The sequence below is a fragment of the Microcebus murinus genome, chromosome 21 (assembly GCF_040939455.1).
Source record: "Microcebus murinus isolate Inina chromosome 21, M.murinus_Inina_mat1.0, whole genome shotgun sequence".
Taxonomy (NCBI): Eukaryota; Metazoa; Chordata; class Mammalia; order Primates; family Cheirogaleidae; genus Microcebus; species Microcebus murinus.
Window position 1 is genome coordinate 35,170,690 of NC_134124.1, and position 18,740 is coordinate 35,189,429.

The window sequence follows — 18,740 nt, forward strand, 5'->3', positions numbered from 1 at the left end:
AGAAGCAAGTAACATACAAAGGAAAGCCAATCCAAATAACACCAGACTTCTCTACTGAGACTTTACAAGCAAGGAGAGACTGGGGCCTCGTTCTTACTCTTCTGAAACAGAACAATGCCCAGCCTAGAATCTTATTCCCTGGTAAACTAAGCTTTGTATATGAAGGAGAAATCAAGACATTCTCAGATAAGCAATGACTGAGGGAATTCAGCAAGACAAGACCAGCCCTTCAAGAAGTACTCAAAACAGTGTTACCCACGGATGAGCACAATAAACACTCACAAATGTAAATCTACTCAAAGCTAAAGATCAAAGCCCAGATACCACAATGGCTCAAGAGAGAAAACAAAGCAACAAAGTTCAACCCAACATAATGAACAGAAATCTGCCCCACCTATCAGTTATCTCAATAAATGTGAATGGCTTGAACTCTCCACTTAAGAGACAGGCTGGCTGAATGGATTAAAAAACACAAGCCAAGTATCTGCTGCCTTCAGGAAACACATCTAACCTGTAAGGATGCAGTTAGACTAAAGGTAAAGGGGTGGAGAACAATCTTTCAAGGAAACGGAAGCCAAAAGAAAGCTGGCGTGTCAGTACTGATTACAGATAACTTAGTTTTTATTTATTTATTTTTTTTAATTTTTTTTTTTTAAGACTACAAGAGTTAAAGTTTAATTCACACAGATTAGCTTTCTTTCAAAGGAAAACATTATGTGACAATTCACACTTGAACACCTGGTGTAACACAAACTTCCACTCTATCTGGCACAGACATATTCAACATGCTATATTAAGTATAATCTCCATTTTATTTTTTTCCAATGGGTAGTTTCTCTTCAGTCCTCAAGGACTCAACTCCTTACATAGGCTTTGGTGGAGGTCTTGGAGCAGCACCCGCAGGTCTAAATCTGGGTGGGGGTGTTCAGTCCTTGCGGGCTTCCTGAGAACGATTCCTGACTACCTTGCTGTGAATGGCACAACTCACACAGTAATGTAGCTTCACATACAGCTTGGGAAGCACATAGGCATCGAAGACACTCGCTTCAGATATGTCCCTGACAGCTGCAGCCTCCACTGTGTTCCGAATGACAAACTTCTTTATGGCCTTGTCTTTAGGCACGCGTCGGGCGCAGTTCGTGCAGCGAATAGGCTGCACATGGCCACGGCCCTTTTTGGCACGACCGTTGTTTCTTCTTTTCTTTGTCATCTTGGAAACGAGGATGCGAAAAAGGCTAACTTAGTTTTTAAATCAACAAAAGTAATAAAAGACAAAGAAGGTCACTATATAATGGTGAAGGGTACAGTTCAACAAGAAGACATAACAATTCTAAATATATATGCACCCAAACTTGGTGCACCCAGATTCATAAAGCAAACTCTACTTGATCTAAACAAATGGATAAACAGCAACACAATAATAGTCGGAGACTTTAACACCCCACTGACAGCACAGGACAGATCTTCCAAACAGAAAATCAACAAAGAAATAATGGACTTAAACAGAACTCTAGAACAAATGAGCCTGACTGACATTTATAGGACATTCTACCCCCAAACCACTGAATATATGTTCTTCTCATCAGCTCATGGGCCATTCTCTAAGATTGACCATATCCCAGGACACAAAGCATGTCTCAGACAATTTAAAAAATTAGAAATTATACCATGTATCTTTTCAGACCACAATGGAATAAATGTAGAAATCAATCCTAACAGGAGTTCTCATTGCTACACAAAGTCATGGAAACTAAACAACCTTCTGCTGAATGATCACTTCATAAACGAGGAAATCAAGATGGAAATCAAAAGATTCTTTGAACTAAATGACAAAGGAGGCACAAGTTACCAAAACCTGTGGGACATAGCTAAAGCAGTCCTGAGAGGAAAGTTTATTTCTATAAATGCCTATATCCAAAAGTCAAAAAGATCACAAATAGACAACCTAATGAATCATCTCAAAGAGCTGGAAAAAGAAAAACAGACTGACCCCAAACCCAGCAGAAGAAGTGAAATAATTAAGATCAAATCAGAACTAAACGAAATAGACAACAGGGAAATTATATGGAAGATTAATAAAACAAAAAGTTGGTTCTTTGAAAAAATAAACAAAATTGGCACACCATTGGCTAAACTAATGAAAAGCAGAAAAGAAAAATCTCTAATAAGCTCCATCAGGAACAATAAAGAAGAAATTACAACTGATGCCATGGAGATACAAGATATAATTTATGAATACTACAAAAACTTCTTTCACACAAAATGGAAAATGTGGAGGAAATGGACAATTTTTTAGAAACACACAGCCTCCCTAGGCTCAACCAGAAAGAAATAGAATTCCTGAACAGACCAATATCAAGTACTCAAATTGAAACAGCAATAAAAACCTTCCTAAAAAGAAAAGTCCTGGACCAGATGGTTTCACACCTGAATTTTACCACACCTACAAAGAAGAACTGGTGCCTATCCTGCAGAAATTATTCCACAACATCGAGAAGGATGGAATTCTCCCCAACACATTTTATGATGCGAACATAACTCTGATACCAAAACCAGGAAAGGATGCAACAAAAAAAGCAAACTATAGATCAATATCCCTTATGAATATAGATGCAAAAATTCTCAAGAAAATCCTAGCCAATCGAATCCAGGTGCTTGTCAAGAAAATAGTACATCACAACCAAGTGGGCTTCATCCCAGGGATGCAGGGATGGTTCAACATATGCAGATCTATAAATGTAATTCACTATATAAACAGAAGCAAAAATAAAGACCATATGATCCTCTCAATAGATGCGGAAAAAGCATTTGACAAAATTCAACACCCTTTTGTGATAAGAACGTTCAACAAAATAGGGTTAGATGGGGCTTACCTAAAAATGATACAAGCCATATATGACAAACCCACAGCCAATATCATACTGAATGGGGAAAAATTGAAAGCATTCCCACTTAGAACTGGAACAAGACAAGGTAGCCCACTATCTCCACTTCTATTCAACATAGTGCTGGAAGTCCTTGCTACAGCAATCAGACAAGAAAGCAGAATTAAGGGCATCCAAATGGGAGAAGAGATCAAATTCTCACTCTTTGCTGATGACATGATATTATACCTAGAAAACCCAAAGGATTCAACCAAGAGACTCCTTGAACTGATAAATGAATGTGGTAAAGTCTCAGGATACAAAATCAACACACAGAAATCAGAGGCACTCATATATGCCAACAACAGTACAAGTGGGAACCAAATCAAAGACTCAATTCTCTTCAAAATAGCAACAAAGAAAATAAAGTACGTAGGAATATATTTAACCAAGGAGGTAAAAGACCTCTACAGGGAGAACTATGAAACACTGAAGAAAGAAATAGCAGAGGATGTAAACAGGTGGAAGAATATACCATGCTTATGGGGTGGCAGAATCAACATTGTTAAAATGTCTATACTACCCAAAGTGACCTACAGAGTCAATGCAATCCCTATTAAAATACCATTATCATTTTACACAGATATAGAAAAAATAGTTTTACGCTTCGTATCGAACCAGAGAAGACCCCGTATAGCAAAATCAATCCTAGGCAATAAAAACAAAATAGGAGGTATCAATTTACCAGATTTCAAACTACATTACAAGGCTCTAGTAATTAAAATATCTTGTTATTGGCACAAGAACAGAGACATTGACCAGTGGAACAGAACAGAGAATCCAGATATAAAACCATCTTCATATAGCCAACTAATCTTCGACAAAGCAGACAAAAACATACACTGGGGAAAAGAATCCTTATTCAATAAATGGTCCTGGGAAAACTGGATAGCCACATGCAGAAGACTGAAACAGGACCCACACCTTTCACCTCTCACAAAAAACAACTCACGCTGGGTAACAGACTTGAACATTAGGTGTGAAACTATTAGAATCCTAGAGGAAAACGTTGGAAATACTCTTCTAGACATTGGCCTAGGCAAAGAATTTATGAAGAAGACCCCAAAGGCAATCACAGCAGCAACAAAAATAAATAAATGGGACCTGATCAAATTAAAAAGCTTCTGCACAGCCAAAGAACCTGTCAAGAGAGCAAACAGACAACCCACAGAACGGGAGAAAATTTTTGCAAGCTACACATCCGATAAAGGGCTGATAACTAGAATCTATTTAGAATTCAGAAAAATCAGCAAGAAAAAATCAAACAACCCTATCAAAAAATGGGCAAAGGACATGAACAGAAACTTCTCAAAATAAGGCAGAATAATGGCCAACAAACATATGAAAAAATGCTCAACATTTCTAATCATCAGGGAAATGCAAATCAAAACCACAATGAGATATCACTTATCTCCAGTGAGAATGGTCTTTATCAAAAAGTCCTAAAACAATAAATGTTGGCGTGGATGTGGAGAGATAGGAACACTCCTACACTGCTGGTGGGACTGCAAACTAGTTCAACCTCTGTGGAAAGCAATATGGAGACACCTTAAAGAGATACAAGTAGATCTACCATTTGATCCAGCAATTCCACTGCTGGGCATCTACCCAAAAGATCAAAAGTCACTTTATGAAAAAGACACCTGCACTCGAATGTTTATAGCAGCACAATTCACAATTGCAAAGTTGTGGAAACAACCCAAGTGCCCATCAATACATGAGTGGATTAATAAAATGTGGTATATGTATACCATGGAATACTCCTCAGCTTTAAGAAAGAATGGTGATATAGCACCTCTTGTATTTTCCTGGATAGAGCTGGAACCCATTCTACTAAGTGAAGTATCTCAAGAATGGAAAAATAAGCACCACATGTACTCACCAGCAAATTGGTATCAAGGGATCAACAGCTCAGTGGACATATAGGAACAACATTTATCAGGTGTTGGGCAGGTGGGGGGGGGCAGGAGGGGATGTGTATATACAAACACAATGAGTGAGATGTGCAACTTTGGGGGATGGTCACGCTTGAGGCTCTGACTCGAGGGGGTGGGGGGGGCATGGGCAATATACGTAACCTTAACACTTGTTTCCCCATAATACACTAAAATAAAAAAAATAAAAATAGTTTTCAGCCTTTTTGCTTGTCTTGTTATTAGCATATATCCTGCCATTAGTGTCGCATATGTACTTTTATTTATTTGGTTATTTAAACAGACACGGTTTTCACTTGGCCTGGGCCAGACACCTCTTAGCACGCTGCATGTAACAGCTCAGGCCTCACACGGGGCTGCGAGGTGCCCTGGCGGCTGTACTGTTCCTGTTCTTATTTCACAGACAAGGACACTGACGTACAGACAGCTTCTGTGACTCCCTCAAAGCTGGGAAGTAGCAGAACCGCGATGTGGACGCGGGCAGTCGCGCCCTTCTGTGGATGGCTGCCTACGGACATGTTCACGGCCCGTGCGGGTGCTGTGACGGGGTGTGGCGGCCAGTCCCTCTGCTGGCTGCCTGAGAGGGTCGTGCTTGAGTGGAGCACTGGTGGACACGTGGGACTGACCTAACCATGGGACTGGGTGGCAGACCGAGGAAACGGCACGCGCAAAGGTCCTGAGGTGGCAGCGTCAAGGAATGGCGAGAAGGCCATCAGGGAGAAGTGTGGCAGGAGGAAAGGTGGGAGGTGTGCGGTGGCTGTATCAGGCATTTTGGACTTTCTCCAAAGGTACCCAAGAAGCCTTTAGGGGATTTCTAAGGAGGTGAGTGACTTGGTTCCATGGCTGTGCCCACGCTGTGTGCGCCTAGGGCTTAGGGATGCACGAAACGCCTGGGGACAGAGGGGGTTTGTGGGCCTGAGTTGACCATTGCCCCAGGCCACACCAGAGAGAGCTCAGGATCACCGGGGATGAGGATTCCTCGGAAGAGAGTAGTCTGGGGAGTTAAATTCCCTTTTCTCTTCTCTCAGTTCTCTCCCCCCACCCGTCAGAGCAGAGAAGCGGTAGCCTCAGACCCCAGCGGCGCCCCAGGGTAGGTGCTCACTGCGGGAGTGTGCTGGTCCCAGGGCCACCGCGGCCCTCTGTGTCCTGGAAGGCGCCAGGCCTGTGGCCGGCCGGAGCAGCCCGTGGGGGCCCATAGGGGCAGAGCCACGAGCGGGGACCCAGAGGCAATGGCGTCCACTTCCAGAAGCTGCAGGCCAAAGCTCCAGCAGTTCCTTTGGGCCCAGCGTGTGCTGGGGAAGCGGCCGGGCCAGAGCCATCTCAGGCAGGCCGCTCCCGGCAGAGGGGTGGGGGCGGGGTGTGTGCCCGGTCACACCTGTTAGAAAGAGGCCGGGGGGTGGACCTCAGAGCAGGGTGTAAGGGGAATCATAGGGAAATGGGTGGCAGGGAACACTGGGAAAGGGCCTCAGTAGGGACAGGAGTCTGGGGAGGCCTTGCACAGTTGGGCGCCAGAGCAAGAGCTGCACGTCTGCCCGAGCAGGGGGGAGGCGGGGAGGGAGGCCTGAGTGGTTCTGAAGACAGGGGTGGGAGCCGAATGCGGTGGCTTCCTGCTTGTCCCCTACTGAGTCCAGCTCCTTCAGTGTTCAGGTGCAGCCAGCTCAAGCAGGGCAAGGAGCCAGCTGCTTCCCCCTTTCTCCTGGGAGTGAGTTTCCCGAGCTTGCTCCCTTGCACTTCTGCTCACTTACTGGGAGAGGGAGGGTCTCTGGGAAATTTCTGCTCAGCACCCCCAGAAATCTCTAACTAATTTTCCAATCTCATCTTCCATTAGAAACTTTCAGTTCAAGAATATTGAAATATCTTTACAGTCTGGATAAGTTTGTGATAAATTTAAGACATTGCCAACTATTTTGCAGAATAGCTATACCACTTTTCCACTCCCGCCAGCAATGCATGAGAAATCCAATTTCTTTACATCCTCACCAGCATTTGATATTGTCACTGTTTTTAATTTCATGTGTTCTAGTAGGTGTGTGTTGGTATTCCATTGCAGGATATGCCACAATGAACGTTTAGTCGTTCATAAGTTGATGGTCATTTGGGTTGTTTCCACCATTCAGTGATTATGAATAGTGCCATCATGAACGTTGTGTCTAAGTCTTCATTTGGACACCTGTTTTTAAGTCTTTAGGAGTGGAATTGCTGAGTCATATGGTCATTCTATGATTAACTTATTATTATTATTTTTTTGAGACAGAGTCTTGCTTTGTTGCCCAGGCTAGAGTGAGTGCCGTGGCGTCAGCCTAGCTCACAGCAACCTCCAACTCCTGGGCTCAAGCAATCCTGCTGCCTCAGCCTCCCAAGTAGCTGGGACTACAGGCATGTGCCACCATGCCCGGCTAATTTTTTTATATATATATGTATTAGTTGGCCAATTAATTTCTTTCTATTTATAGTAGAGACGGGGTCTCGCTCTTGCTCAGGCTGGTTTTGAACTCCTGACTTCGAGCAATCCACCTGCCTCAGCCTCCCAGAGTGCTAGGATTACAGGCGTGAGCCACCATGCCCGGCCATGATTAACTTATTGAGGAACCATCAAACTCTTTTCCATAGTGATTATACCATTTTACATTTTCAGCAGCAATGTTTAAGGGTTCCAGTTACTCCATATCCTTAATAATAATTCTTATTTCCTCTTTTTTTATTATGGCCATCCTAATGGGTATGGAGTTGGTATCTCATTGTGGTTTTTAATTTGCATTTCCCTAATGATTAATTATCTTGAGCATCTTTTCATGTGCTTATTGGCTATTTATATATCTTCTTTGAAGAAATATTTTTTTAATATCCTTTGCCCATTTTTGAATTGGGTTATTTGTCATTTTATTGTTGAATGTAAGGTTTCTTTATATAGTCCAGATACAAGTCTTTTATCAGGTTATGATTTCTAATTATTTTTTCACATTCTATGGGTTGCTTTTTCCATTTTCTTGATAGTGTCCTAGGAAGCATAAAAGATTTATTTATTTATTTTCTTTTTTCTTTGCCAGAAATCAGGCATGAAAGTTTTAAACTTTGATAAAACCCAACTTACCTATTTCTTCTTTGTTGCTACTTTTGGTGTCTTATCTAAGAATCCATTGCCAAATCCAAGGTCATGAAGACTTATACCTATGTTTTCTTCTAAGTGTTTTATAGTTTTACCTATTACATTTAGGTCTTTGATCCATTTTGAGTTAATTTTTGTATATGGTATGACGAAAGAGTCCAATTTCATTCATTTGCATGTGGCTATCCAGTTTTCTCAGTACCATTTGTTGAAAAGACCAGTGTTTTTGAGTGTATATCTTTGTATAGCTTATTTCAATGGTTTCTCTAGGTATATATATGTTATGTAACTTACTAAATCCTACTGGTGTCAACATTTTAGAAGTTCAACCAAAGTGTAAAGATCATATCTCCCTTCATGTTCCCTCCCCTCCCCCTATAGTCTTAAATATTAACTCTACATATATTGAGAATCATATTAGACAGTGTCATAATTTTTGCTTCACTGTCACACATAATTCATAAAACTCAAGAGGATAATGAAAGTCTATTGCACTTACCCACATTTTTGGTGTTTGCATGCCTTTCTTCTTTCCTGATGTTCCAAGATTGCTTCTTTTGTCATTTCCCATGTTTAGAAAGCTTCTTTTAGCCATTCTTTTTGGGTAGGTCTGCTGGTGACAAATTCTCTTAGTGTTCCTTCAGCTGAGAATGTCTTGATTTCCCCTTCATTCTTTTTTTTTTTGACACAGAATCTCACTCAGTTGCCCTGAGTGGAGTGCAATGGCATCATCATAGTTCACTGCAGCCTCAAATTCCTGAGCTCAAGCAATCCTCCTGCCTTGGCCTCCAGAGTGCTAGGATTATAGGTGTGAGCCACTGCTACTGGACCCCCTTCATTCTTGAAGGATATTTTTTGCTGGATATACAATTCTGGAATGGCAGTTTTCTTTTAGCACCTGAAAAGTGTTGTGCCATTTTCTTCTGGTCTCCATGGTTTCTGATGACAAATCTGCTGTCATTTGAATTGTTTTTTCCCTATTGGTTAATGTGTTGTTTCTCTCTGACTGCTTTTAAGACTTTGTTTTGAAAATTTGACTATGATGTATCTTCTCATGAATTTCTTTGGCTTTATCCTGTTTGGGGGTCTTCCAATTTCTTATATCTGTAGACTTTTTTTTCTTTTTTGCCAAATTTGGAAAAATTTCAAACCCTTTTCCAGCACCATCCCCTTTCTCTTTTTCTTTCCTTTCCTTTCACCTTTCCTTCCAGTGCTCCAGCAGCATGAATGTTAGATCTTTTGTTATAGTTACACATGCACCTCATTTTTCCCCGATATTTTTCCTCTCTGTTGTTCAGATTGGAAAATTTCTTCTGTTGCATCTTCAAATTCACTAATCCTTTCCTGTCCCATCCATTCTGGTGTTGAGCCATCCACTGAGTTTTTAATTTTGGTTATTGTATTCTTTTAGTGTCCAGATTTCCATTTGGTTCTTCTTCATATCTTCTGTTTCTTTGCTGAGACTTTTTATTTTATCATTCATTCTAAGAGTGTTCATAATTGTTTGTTAAAGCATTTTTATGATTCCTGCTTTAAAATCCCTGGCAGATAATTCTAACATCTCTTTCATCTCAGTGTTGGTGTCTGTTGATTGTATTTTCTCATTTTATTTGAGATCATCCTGGTTTTTGGTATGATGAGTGATTTTTGATTGAAACTGGGACATTTTGAGACATTATAAGACTCTAGATCTTATTTAAATCTTAGGTTTTAAGCAGAGGTTTTCTGACACTGCTGTGGGGGTCAGAAAAGGGCCCTTTCCTCATTATTGCCAGGTGAGGACCTGAAGCAGGGGCTTCCTGTTACTGCTGGGCGGGCCGGGAGTTCTAGTTTCCCATGTGGGAAACTGCCAGTGTGTGTGTGTGTGTGTGTGTGTGTGTGTGTGTGGCCTTGTTATTGCTGAGTGGTCGTGAGAGTCTTGACTCTACACAGGCCCCTGTGACTACACCCCGTGGGGGAGTGTGGGGGCGCCCTGTTGCCCTGTTACCCTGGGCTGGGGCTACAGAGTCTCCACTGACACAGCCGAGGGGGCCTCATGACACCCGCTTCCTCCTGGGTCTCTGTCGCCACCTGGTGGTGGGGTAGTGGAAGCTCGTTACAGCTTGGCCAGGGTGGAAGTCTTGGCCTTTGCTGGTGTGGACAGTTTTTTCTGTGCTGTTTGGCTGGAGCAAAGCAGTTAGTATCTAAAAGTTTTCTGTCTTGCCGAGTTTTCTCTCTCCTGGTTTTTTACTTAGATAGAGCAGGCTTTTCCTGAGGCCTTTTTAGTCTGCTCATTGCAATTTCTGGGTTGCTGGCTTCTCTAGCACCCGGTTTGGGATATGTAAAGCAAAACCAAGCAACCGACCAACAAACAACATCACAACCCAGGGGACCCACTGCCGTGTTGTTGCTTGGGCCCTGCAGGCCCCTGCTGGCTGCCTTCTCTCCACCTTTCAGAGTCTTCTGATGTTTGTGTTATATAAAATATGCAGGATTTTTAGTAGTATTTAGTGTGAAGAATAGGGAAAAGTATGTCTCCTCCAACTTCCTGGAAGTCCTAGAACAAGGGTATTTTCAGTTCTGTACCCATCAAAACCCTGAAATGCTTACTTCCCTGGGTTCTTGGGAGGATCAGGGACGAGGCATGTGAAACGTATAGCAAACAGTAGGTGCACAAGGGTTGGAGGAGGAGAAGATGCTGCAACTCGTATTCTTATTGTTTTGTTATTTCGGGAACACTTGCAGTTACTTTTCATTCAGGCTACTGCTAGATAACATTAGGTCTGAGATTTTTAATTATTGATTAGAAGTATTTTTTTCTTCCCTGAAATAAACTTGTTTGAGCTCTCTGATTTCTCCTCTGGTTCCCACCCCCATGTACGTGGTAGCTATTTTTGATTGAGCCCCTTCTGTGTGCCAAGTGTATACTAGATTCTTTATTTTCTCTCGCACACACACAGAAACCCTGAAAAGTGAGGAGCAGCTTGCGGGGCCGGGCGTGTTGGGGGATTGGGAGGGGTGTCCGGGCGGCGGCCGTGCTCTGGGCTGGGTGCTGGCAGAGAGCAGGGCCGGTCTGGCAGTCCAGCGATGCCCTTCATCTGGGAGGCAGGAGCAAAGGAGCACGAGTCCCTCAGCTGGGGCAGGAGCGGGTATTTGCTCATTTGTGGGGTTTCCCAGAGTCTGTCGGTGCTGGGGCCTGACTTAAGAGTGGTCTTTTTTTGTTCTGTCCCCTCACTGCGCAGAGCGCCATCCTCTGGCGTTGCTGTTCTGTGAAGTTGTGTACGTGCAGGACCCAACGGCAGGGCCTGGGGGGGTGGGGGCAGGAGGCCAGCTACCAGGCCGTTGGGGCTGCTTCCCTCCTTCCCACCCTCTCCTTCAAGCCCTGCTCTCCTCAGGGGACTCAGGTCTGAGAAGGAAAAGTCCTGCTTCAAATCTCTCAGGTGCAAGGAAGCCCAGAGCCTGCGACCTGCTTGAAGGTGGGGAGAGAAAGGGTGGCTGCCAGGAGCAAAGAGGGACTCAGACGGAGACACACGTTTCTGGTCCCGTGGGCTCCAGAGGGTTTCTGCTGTGTCTAACCGGGGTCCTAATGTCAGGAATGGGAGCCCCCAGTTTAGAGAACCTAGGTTCAGAGAAGGGAAATGTATGACCCAAAGTTTAGCTCGAGAGAGTCAACTTATGTTGAGAAAGAGGTACAATTTGCATTGATGCTATGAGTAATTTTTTTTTTTTTTATTGAGACAGGGTCTTGCTCAGGCTGGAGTGCAGTGGTGCAATCGTAGCTCACTGCAACCTCAAACTGCTGGGCTCGAGCAATCCTCCCACCTCAGCCTCCTGAATAGCTGGGATTACAGGCATGTGCCACTAAGCCTGGCTAATTAAAAAAAATTTTTTTTGTAGAAATGGAGTCTCACTATGTTGCCCAGGCTGTTCTCAAACTCCTGGCCTAAAGTGATCCACCCATCTCCCCCTCCCAAAGTGTTGGGATTGTAGGTGTATGCCACTGTGCCTGGCCCATAGGCCTGTATGTGCTGAAAAATAGTGCAACAAAATAGACAAAGCAGAAGAAAGAAATAGAAATAAGCCCAAGAGGGGAAGGGCATGCTAAACGCCCATCACATTCTTTAATAAATCAAATAGACAAAAGGCAAATACAAGCATGGAGCAATGGTTCTTGACCATTTCAGAGAACCTAACGAGCTCACTGAACCCTTCCCCAGAAGCGTACCTCTGCAGGTGCGTCAGTCTTCTGTACATACCCAGGCACTCGATACAGCCTCCGCAAGCTTCGTGAACCCTAAGCGAAGAGCCCCTGATATGGAGGACTTTAATCGTAAACTAGCCTGAGCTCAGGAATCAGACTTCAATTTCAATCCCAGCTCCACGCCTCTGGTTGTGTGACATCAGGCAATTTTGGAACCCTTTTAAGACTTAGTTTCCTTGTTAGTAAAATGAGGATTGTAAGAGACATTCCTTGCAGGGTCCTGGGGACTGAGTGAGGAAGTTCATGGGAGGGCTCGGCACAGACCTGGCACGCGGCGCCGTCGGTGGGTGGTGCTGTCACCTCATTACTATTAGGACTGTTGGGCGGAGTTAGAGGATGCACAATTTCGTGCTTTGCACATGACAAATATATCTTCTTTATGGTGCCCATGGACCAAGCACAAGAATGAATCCTATCTGAAGCCACTAAGAACAGTTAAACACAAAAGACAGAAAGCGTAGTATCCTTACCTGCTGACCACAACACAATACAATCAAGACATGAATAACACAAGTTTAACTTGTGTTAAAGAAAAAAAATCCCAATCTACTTAGAAATGGAGAAAAAACAAAACAAAAGCCCTTCTCCTAAGGAGATCCTGGACCCAAGAGAGAATCAGCAGATGTACCCTATTGTGATTAGGCCACTGTTGGGCTTTCTGCCGTGCGTCCCAGGGCCGGGGTTCCTTGGTTTTCTGGTGTCTGGCCACCCTGGGCCATCTTCATCTCTCAGCAGCATTAAGGCCAGACTTGGAGGTTTCCGCAGGCAGGGAGGGCAGGAGGGTCTGGGGACAAGGCCAGGGTAGAAGAGCTGCCCAGGCGTGAAGCCAGGACCATGATGACTTTGACTGTGGCAATGGGCCCTCATTGTGACATTAATCATAAGGAAAATGGATGCAGGGAGATAGAAGCTTGACAGATGGATGCATTAAGTGGAACTCGGGATAATTGGGAAGTCTTAAACGGAAATGGAGATCAATATTTTTTGCTTTGAATTGAATAGGCCAGGAGCCCAGAGACTAGAATCGGACATAGAACATCCAGTTATAGAATGGAAAGCAAGTAAAATAATAGAGACAGTGGAAGAAGGATGAAAATGATATAGAGTAAGAAAGGAAAAGGAATGATTTAATTAGAGCAAGATTAATAATTATGCTTATTTAAAAGCAAGCTAGCACAGGAAAGGGCTGGAAAAATGGAATGAAGAGTAGAAAGATGATGACTATGAATTAAAAGGTCATAAGTAATGAGGAGGCGGGGCTGCCTGCTCTCCTTAGGTTTTCTCACTGGCAGGAGGCATCTGGGGCAGGTCTGCGTCAGTGTCCTTTGTGAATGAGTAGACTGAACGAGAGGGGACCGCAGGCACTGAAGGCCACGGTGACAGGCGATTGAGATGCGTTTGTAACTCGGGTCCAGGTGGGGACCCCGGGGCAGCAGAGAGCGTGCAGGAGGAAGAATGAGACGTGATCATGGACCACGGCGAATGGAGTTTTGCAGGAACGCTGAACGATGGGAGCGAAGACCTTTTTATTTTTCAGGAAAGACCTGTGAGATTACATTTGAAATGAATCATTGTGGGCCAAAGAGAACCACCAATATAAGGACATGATATTTACAAGAGAATTATGGGGAAATCCTGCTTGTCGTGAGGATTGTAAGTGGTCCTTTTAAATCTTGCACGTGCAGTTGCTGTTGTAGCAGTCATTTATTGGCCAACATTAACTGCATGCCTGGTACGGTGGTCACCATAATGACAGGGGGTACGTAATGAGTGCCTGCTGAGCTCTGATGGAAGCTCTGTACATGCATTAGCTTATTCAGTCCTCACCACACTGTGAGGGAGGTGTTCCTGCTCCTCCCATTTTACAGATGGAGAAACTGAGGCACAAAGGAGTTACATAATTGTACAAGACTGAGCTGGAACCAAGGTTAGCCTAGTGAGCCACTTATCTCAGATGCAAAATTTAAGGGGGGTGCCCCCAAACTCTAATCAAGATAAATAATTATGCAATGTGTTTTAAAAATCAAAATTAATACAAAAACTCTATGATGAGCAAGTTATCAGAATTTTAAATAAAAAGGGGATCAACAAGGTCACACAGCTTGTAAGTGACAGAGCCAGGACCCTAACCCAGGCAGCCTGCCTGCAGAGCCCATGCTATTAACCAGTCCCGCCAACGTCATTCAAACTCGGCCAGCAGGGCCACATCTGTCTGTCTCCGCTTTATCCTGAGCGCCAGCCCAGGGCCCGGCACATAGTAGGCCTGTCGTTGATGTTTGTTGAAAGAGTGCTGAATGAAGACGTGGGCCCTGTCCTCAAGAGTGTTTGTGCGCAGCCAGCAGGCACCCGCCCCAGGGTTGTGCTGAGGGTTTGTTGTGTCTCACAACTCTACACACGTCTCATATTATTCCATGCCGTGATAGCCATCATCTATCTATCTATCTATCTATCTATCTATCTATCTATCTATCTATCTATCTATCATCTATCTATCCTCTATCTATCTGTCTGTCTATCTGTCTGTCTATCTATCTTTCTATTTATCCAGGCTGTAGTGAAAGATAAGCCATGGCATTGGGAGCCCAGAGGTAGAAGGATGACTTCAATGTCGCAACACTGTGACGAGCTTTAAGAAGGGGTGCATTTGAGCCAGACCTCAAAGGGTGCCCAGGATTTCTCAGGCAGGAACGGGGAGACGCTACCTAGCAACACGGCTGAACCCCCACGCACTGTTGCGTACAGAGAGCTTGCGTGCAGGATGATTTTATGACGTGATGCCATCTACGTACAGAAACCTCCTACTACGCACAGAGGTCTGTACTTGCATAAGGGAAGGTCTGGAGCAAGAAGACCCATCTCTGGGAGGCTGCGGGGGGCGGCAGGAGGCTGGTCGGTGGTGAGGGAAGCCTTCAGCCTTGTTTGCAATGTTCAACCTTTAAAAGACAAAGACGAGGCTTGGGCATTGCAAAGGCAATATATGTAACCAAAATGTTTGTACCTCCATAATATTCTGAAATTAAGAAAACAAACACAAGGCCGGGTGTGGTGGCTCACACTCGTAATCCTAGCACTCTGGGAGGCCGAGACAGGTGGATTGCTTGAGGTCAGGAGTTCAAAACCAGCCTGAGCAAGAGTGAGACCCTGTCTCTAGTATAAATAGAAAGAAATTAATTGGCCAATTAATTTTATATATATATATATATATATATATATATATATATATATATATATATATATATAATATATAGAAAAAATTAGCCGGGCATGGTGGCGCATGCCTGTAGTCCCAGCTACTCGGGAGGCTGAGGCAGGAGGATCGCTTGAACCCAGGAGATTGAGGTTGCTGTGAGCTAGGCTGACGCCACGCACTCACTCTAGCCTGGGCAACAGAGCGAGACTCTGTCTCAAAAAAACCCAAAAAACAAAAGAACACAAAAAAACCCCAAAGATGAAAGTTGTGCTTACTTGTGTAATTAAAACTTAATTTTAAAAGTAGGTTGAGGAGGATGTCTATGATCTGATACAGAGTAGTTTCCAAAATGTATCCTTAAGTACAAAAAAATTTCAGTATTTTTTAAATAAAAGTGGAACATGGAAGAGTAAACTGGAAAAAATGAACATGACTCTCTATGGGAGTAATGAATGGGGAGAAAACATAGGAGCAGAAGAGTCACTATCTTTTTATAGTTTTTGAGTTTGGAGCCATGAAAATGGTATACCAAATTAAAAAAATTTTTTAACTAAAATTTGTTTTTTAATTAAAAAAATTTTTTTAAATTTTTAATTAATATTTTTTTTTTTTTTTGAGACAGAGTCTCACTTTGTTGCCCAGGCTAGAGTGAGTGCCGTGGCATCAGCCTAGCTCACAGCAACCTCAAACTCCTGGGCTCGAGCGATCCTTCTGCCTCAGCCTCCCGAGTAGCTGGGACTACAGGCATGAGCCACCATGCCCGGCTAATTTTTTTTTTTTTTTATATATATATCAGTTGGCCAATTAATTTCTTTCTATTTATAGTAGAGACGGGGTCTTGCTCTTGCTCAGGCTGGTTTCGAACTCCTGACCTCGAGCAATCTGCCCGCCTCGGCCTCCCAGAGTGCTAGGATTACAGGCGTGAGCCACCGCGCCCGGCCTAATTAAAATTTTTTTAATTAAAAAATTTTTTAAATTAAATAAAAAATGGTAGGAAAAGTACCCCTAAACTTGAATAATACAAAGGGAAATAAATGGACGGGCCTGTCAGATTGGTAACAACCACACAGACGGGGGAAGTAATTCCAGGGCTGTGACTACACACCCTTAGTAGGACGTATTTGAAAGAGGAAGAGAACCGCAGCTAAATCCTGACTGAGTAGAGCTTTTGCTGTTGGTGGTGGCCCTGGAGCAGCCCTTGGTGGCACTGTGGCATGGAGTTGACGCGCGGACGTTGCTGCCAGCCAGCGTTCTCACCGTGGGAGAAGAGGGGTGCAGATGCGGAATGGGGAGACGCTTGTGTTGTGGAGTTGGAGCCGGAACAGTCGTCATGGGCGACCACTAAGGTGGAACTAAGATAGCAGTGAGGAGCCCTGTCCGCAGACCGTGGTTTCTGGAAGTCATTCCTCACCAGCTCCTTGAGGAAACAGGCAGGCACGGACAAGGTGTGCGCGCGGAAGGGCAGAGACTGGTGGGCATGAGCTGAAAGGACAGAAAGGACGCCGGGTCTGCTGGAAGAGTTTTCCCAGGGTCAACTCGGGGACCAAGGAAGTATCAGCAGAGTGATGGCACTGGGTTGTCAGGTGTTGAACGAAAAGCCCCGGGAGTTTCTAATGACACTAAAAAGGGGAAGGGAGCTGTCTCTCAGAGTCCAATGCCAAGTAGTAAATGTAGAAGCGGTGAAAGAATCAGGAAGTCACCAATTTGCAACCCATGGCTGACATGGACAAAGGCCATCGGTGAACGCTAAAACCGATAGACAAAAGGCTGCTGGAGCACAGAGTGTTCACGCGGCCTCGCACCCCGCCCACCAGTCACAGCAGGCAGTGGAGTGCGCTGGCGGACGCCACCTCCGCCAAGTGTGACGGCCATCAAGTGCCCGGTCAGCGCTCCCTTCCCGAGGACCCACCGTGGGGAGTCTGTCTGACGGACAGACCTTTGGATGCGGCGGGGTCCTCTCTGACGTCGCGCTCGACCCGGCCGGGACTGGGCACGCTGGGGTGCTAGAACCAGGCCGCTCCCGTCCTGACTGGGATCCGCCCGGGGCACTTGGCTTGGGCTCCCCGTGTCAGCCTGGCCACAACTTCGCCCAGGGCCAGGCCGCTCTCTGGGGCTCTTCCCGCACCCCCATTTCTCCCCCAGGTCTGCGGGGCACCGCGAAGGCGCCCCGGCCTCCTCCTTCCCTCTGACCTTCACGGCGCCCCCGACGAGTCTCTTGCACTTCCAGCCCCATCGTGGCATCTGCTCCGGCAGGGCCTGAACTGGCACAGCAAGTGACCACACGGCGTTGCCAGCAACTTCCGCCTGCCGACCTGTCCCTCACCCGTGCAGGCTCTGGTCCTGGGGGGTCACTTATTTCCCTGTGCCTCGTCTGTAAATTGGGAATAGGGATAGGACTTGCTCCCCAGGGTTGTCGTGAGGCCTAACTGCAGGAGGTGGCTTGGGTCGCATCCTTAGCGCGTAGTGCATGTGGCTCGCAGTGAGCACGTGGTGAGCGTCGGGGGCTCTTACCGCAGGGAGCCGCCACCTGGTGTCCTATCTGCGTGGACTGCCACAACGCACTTCCACAGGCTGAGCGGCTTAAAGAACAGACATTTATTTCTCCAAGTTCTGCAGGCGAAGTCCCAGGCTGAGGTGCTGGCAATCCGGACCCTGGGGAGGACTCTCTTCCTGGCTTGCAGACGGCCACCTGCTCTCCGCGCCCTTCTCTTGTGTCTCTTCTTATAAGGGCGTTAACCCACCACGAGGGCCCATCTCATGACGTCACCTAACCCTACTGCCTCCCAAAGGCCCATCTCCAAATGCCATCACACTGGGGGGTAGGGCTTCAACGTTTGAATTGTGGGGGCCGCCATTCAGTCCGTAGAAGTGGACACAGATGATGCTCGATAAATGTTACTCTTTTCCTTCTTTTCCTCCCTCCTTCCCATCCAGCAAACACGGCTGGGGCTTTGGGACCCTGGGTTTGATCCTAGTTCTGCTGCGGAGTAATTGAGTGACCTTGGCCAGAGCAGTAAACGTCTTGGGACCTTAGTTTTCTCTTCTGTAGAATGAGGCCTTGTGGCATGATTGTGAGGATCAAATGAGATGGCAACAGCATATGAAAAGACCCTGGCACATAGTAGGTGCTCATTAAACCTACTAATATGTGAGCTTGGGGCTGTTGTCACTCCCCTGGGCTCTCTAATCAGGAGTCCTACATTCCAGACTCCCGCCAGATGGGGGCACTCACTGCTTTCTTATTCCTCCCATGCTCAGGGGGCCATCCCTGGAAAGCAGGCCGACTCACCACCAGAGGGCTTGGTCACCTCTCTCCAAAGTGTCCTCAAGCCGACAGACAGAGAGG

General features: G+C 45.2%; 1 pseudogene; it reads right to left on the bottom strand.

The window, feature by feature from the left end:
• Positions 1-673: 673 nt before the first annotated feature.
• Positions 674-10,818, bottom strand: LOC142863048 (small ribosomal subunit protein eS26 pseudogene; annotated as a pseudogene).
• Positions 10,819-18,740: the final 7,922 nt, after the last annotated feature.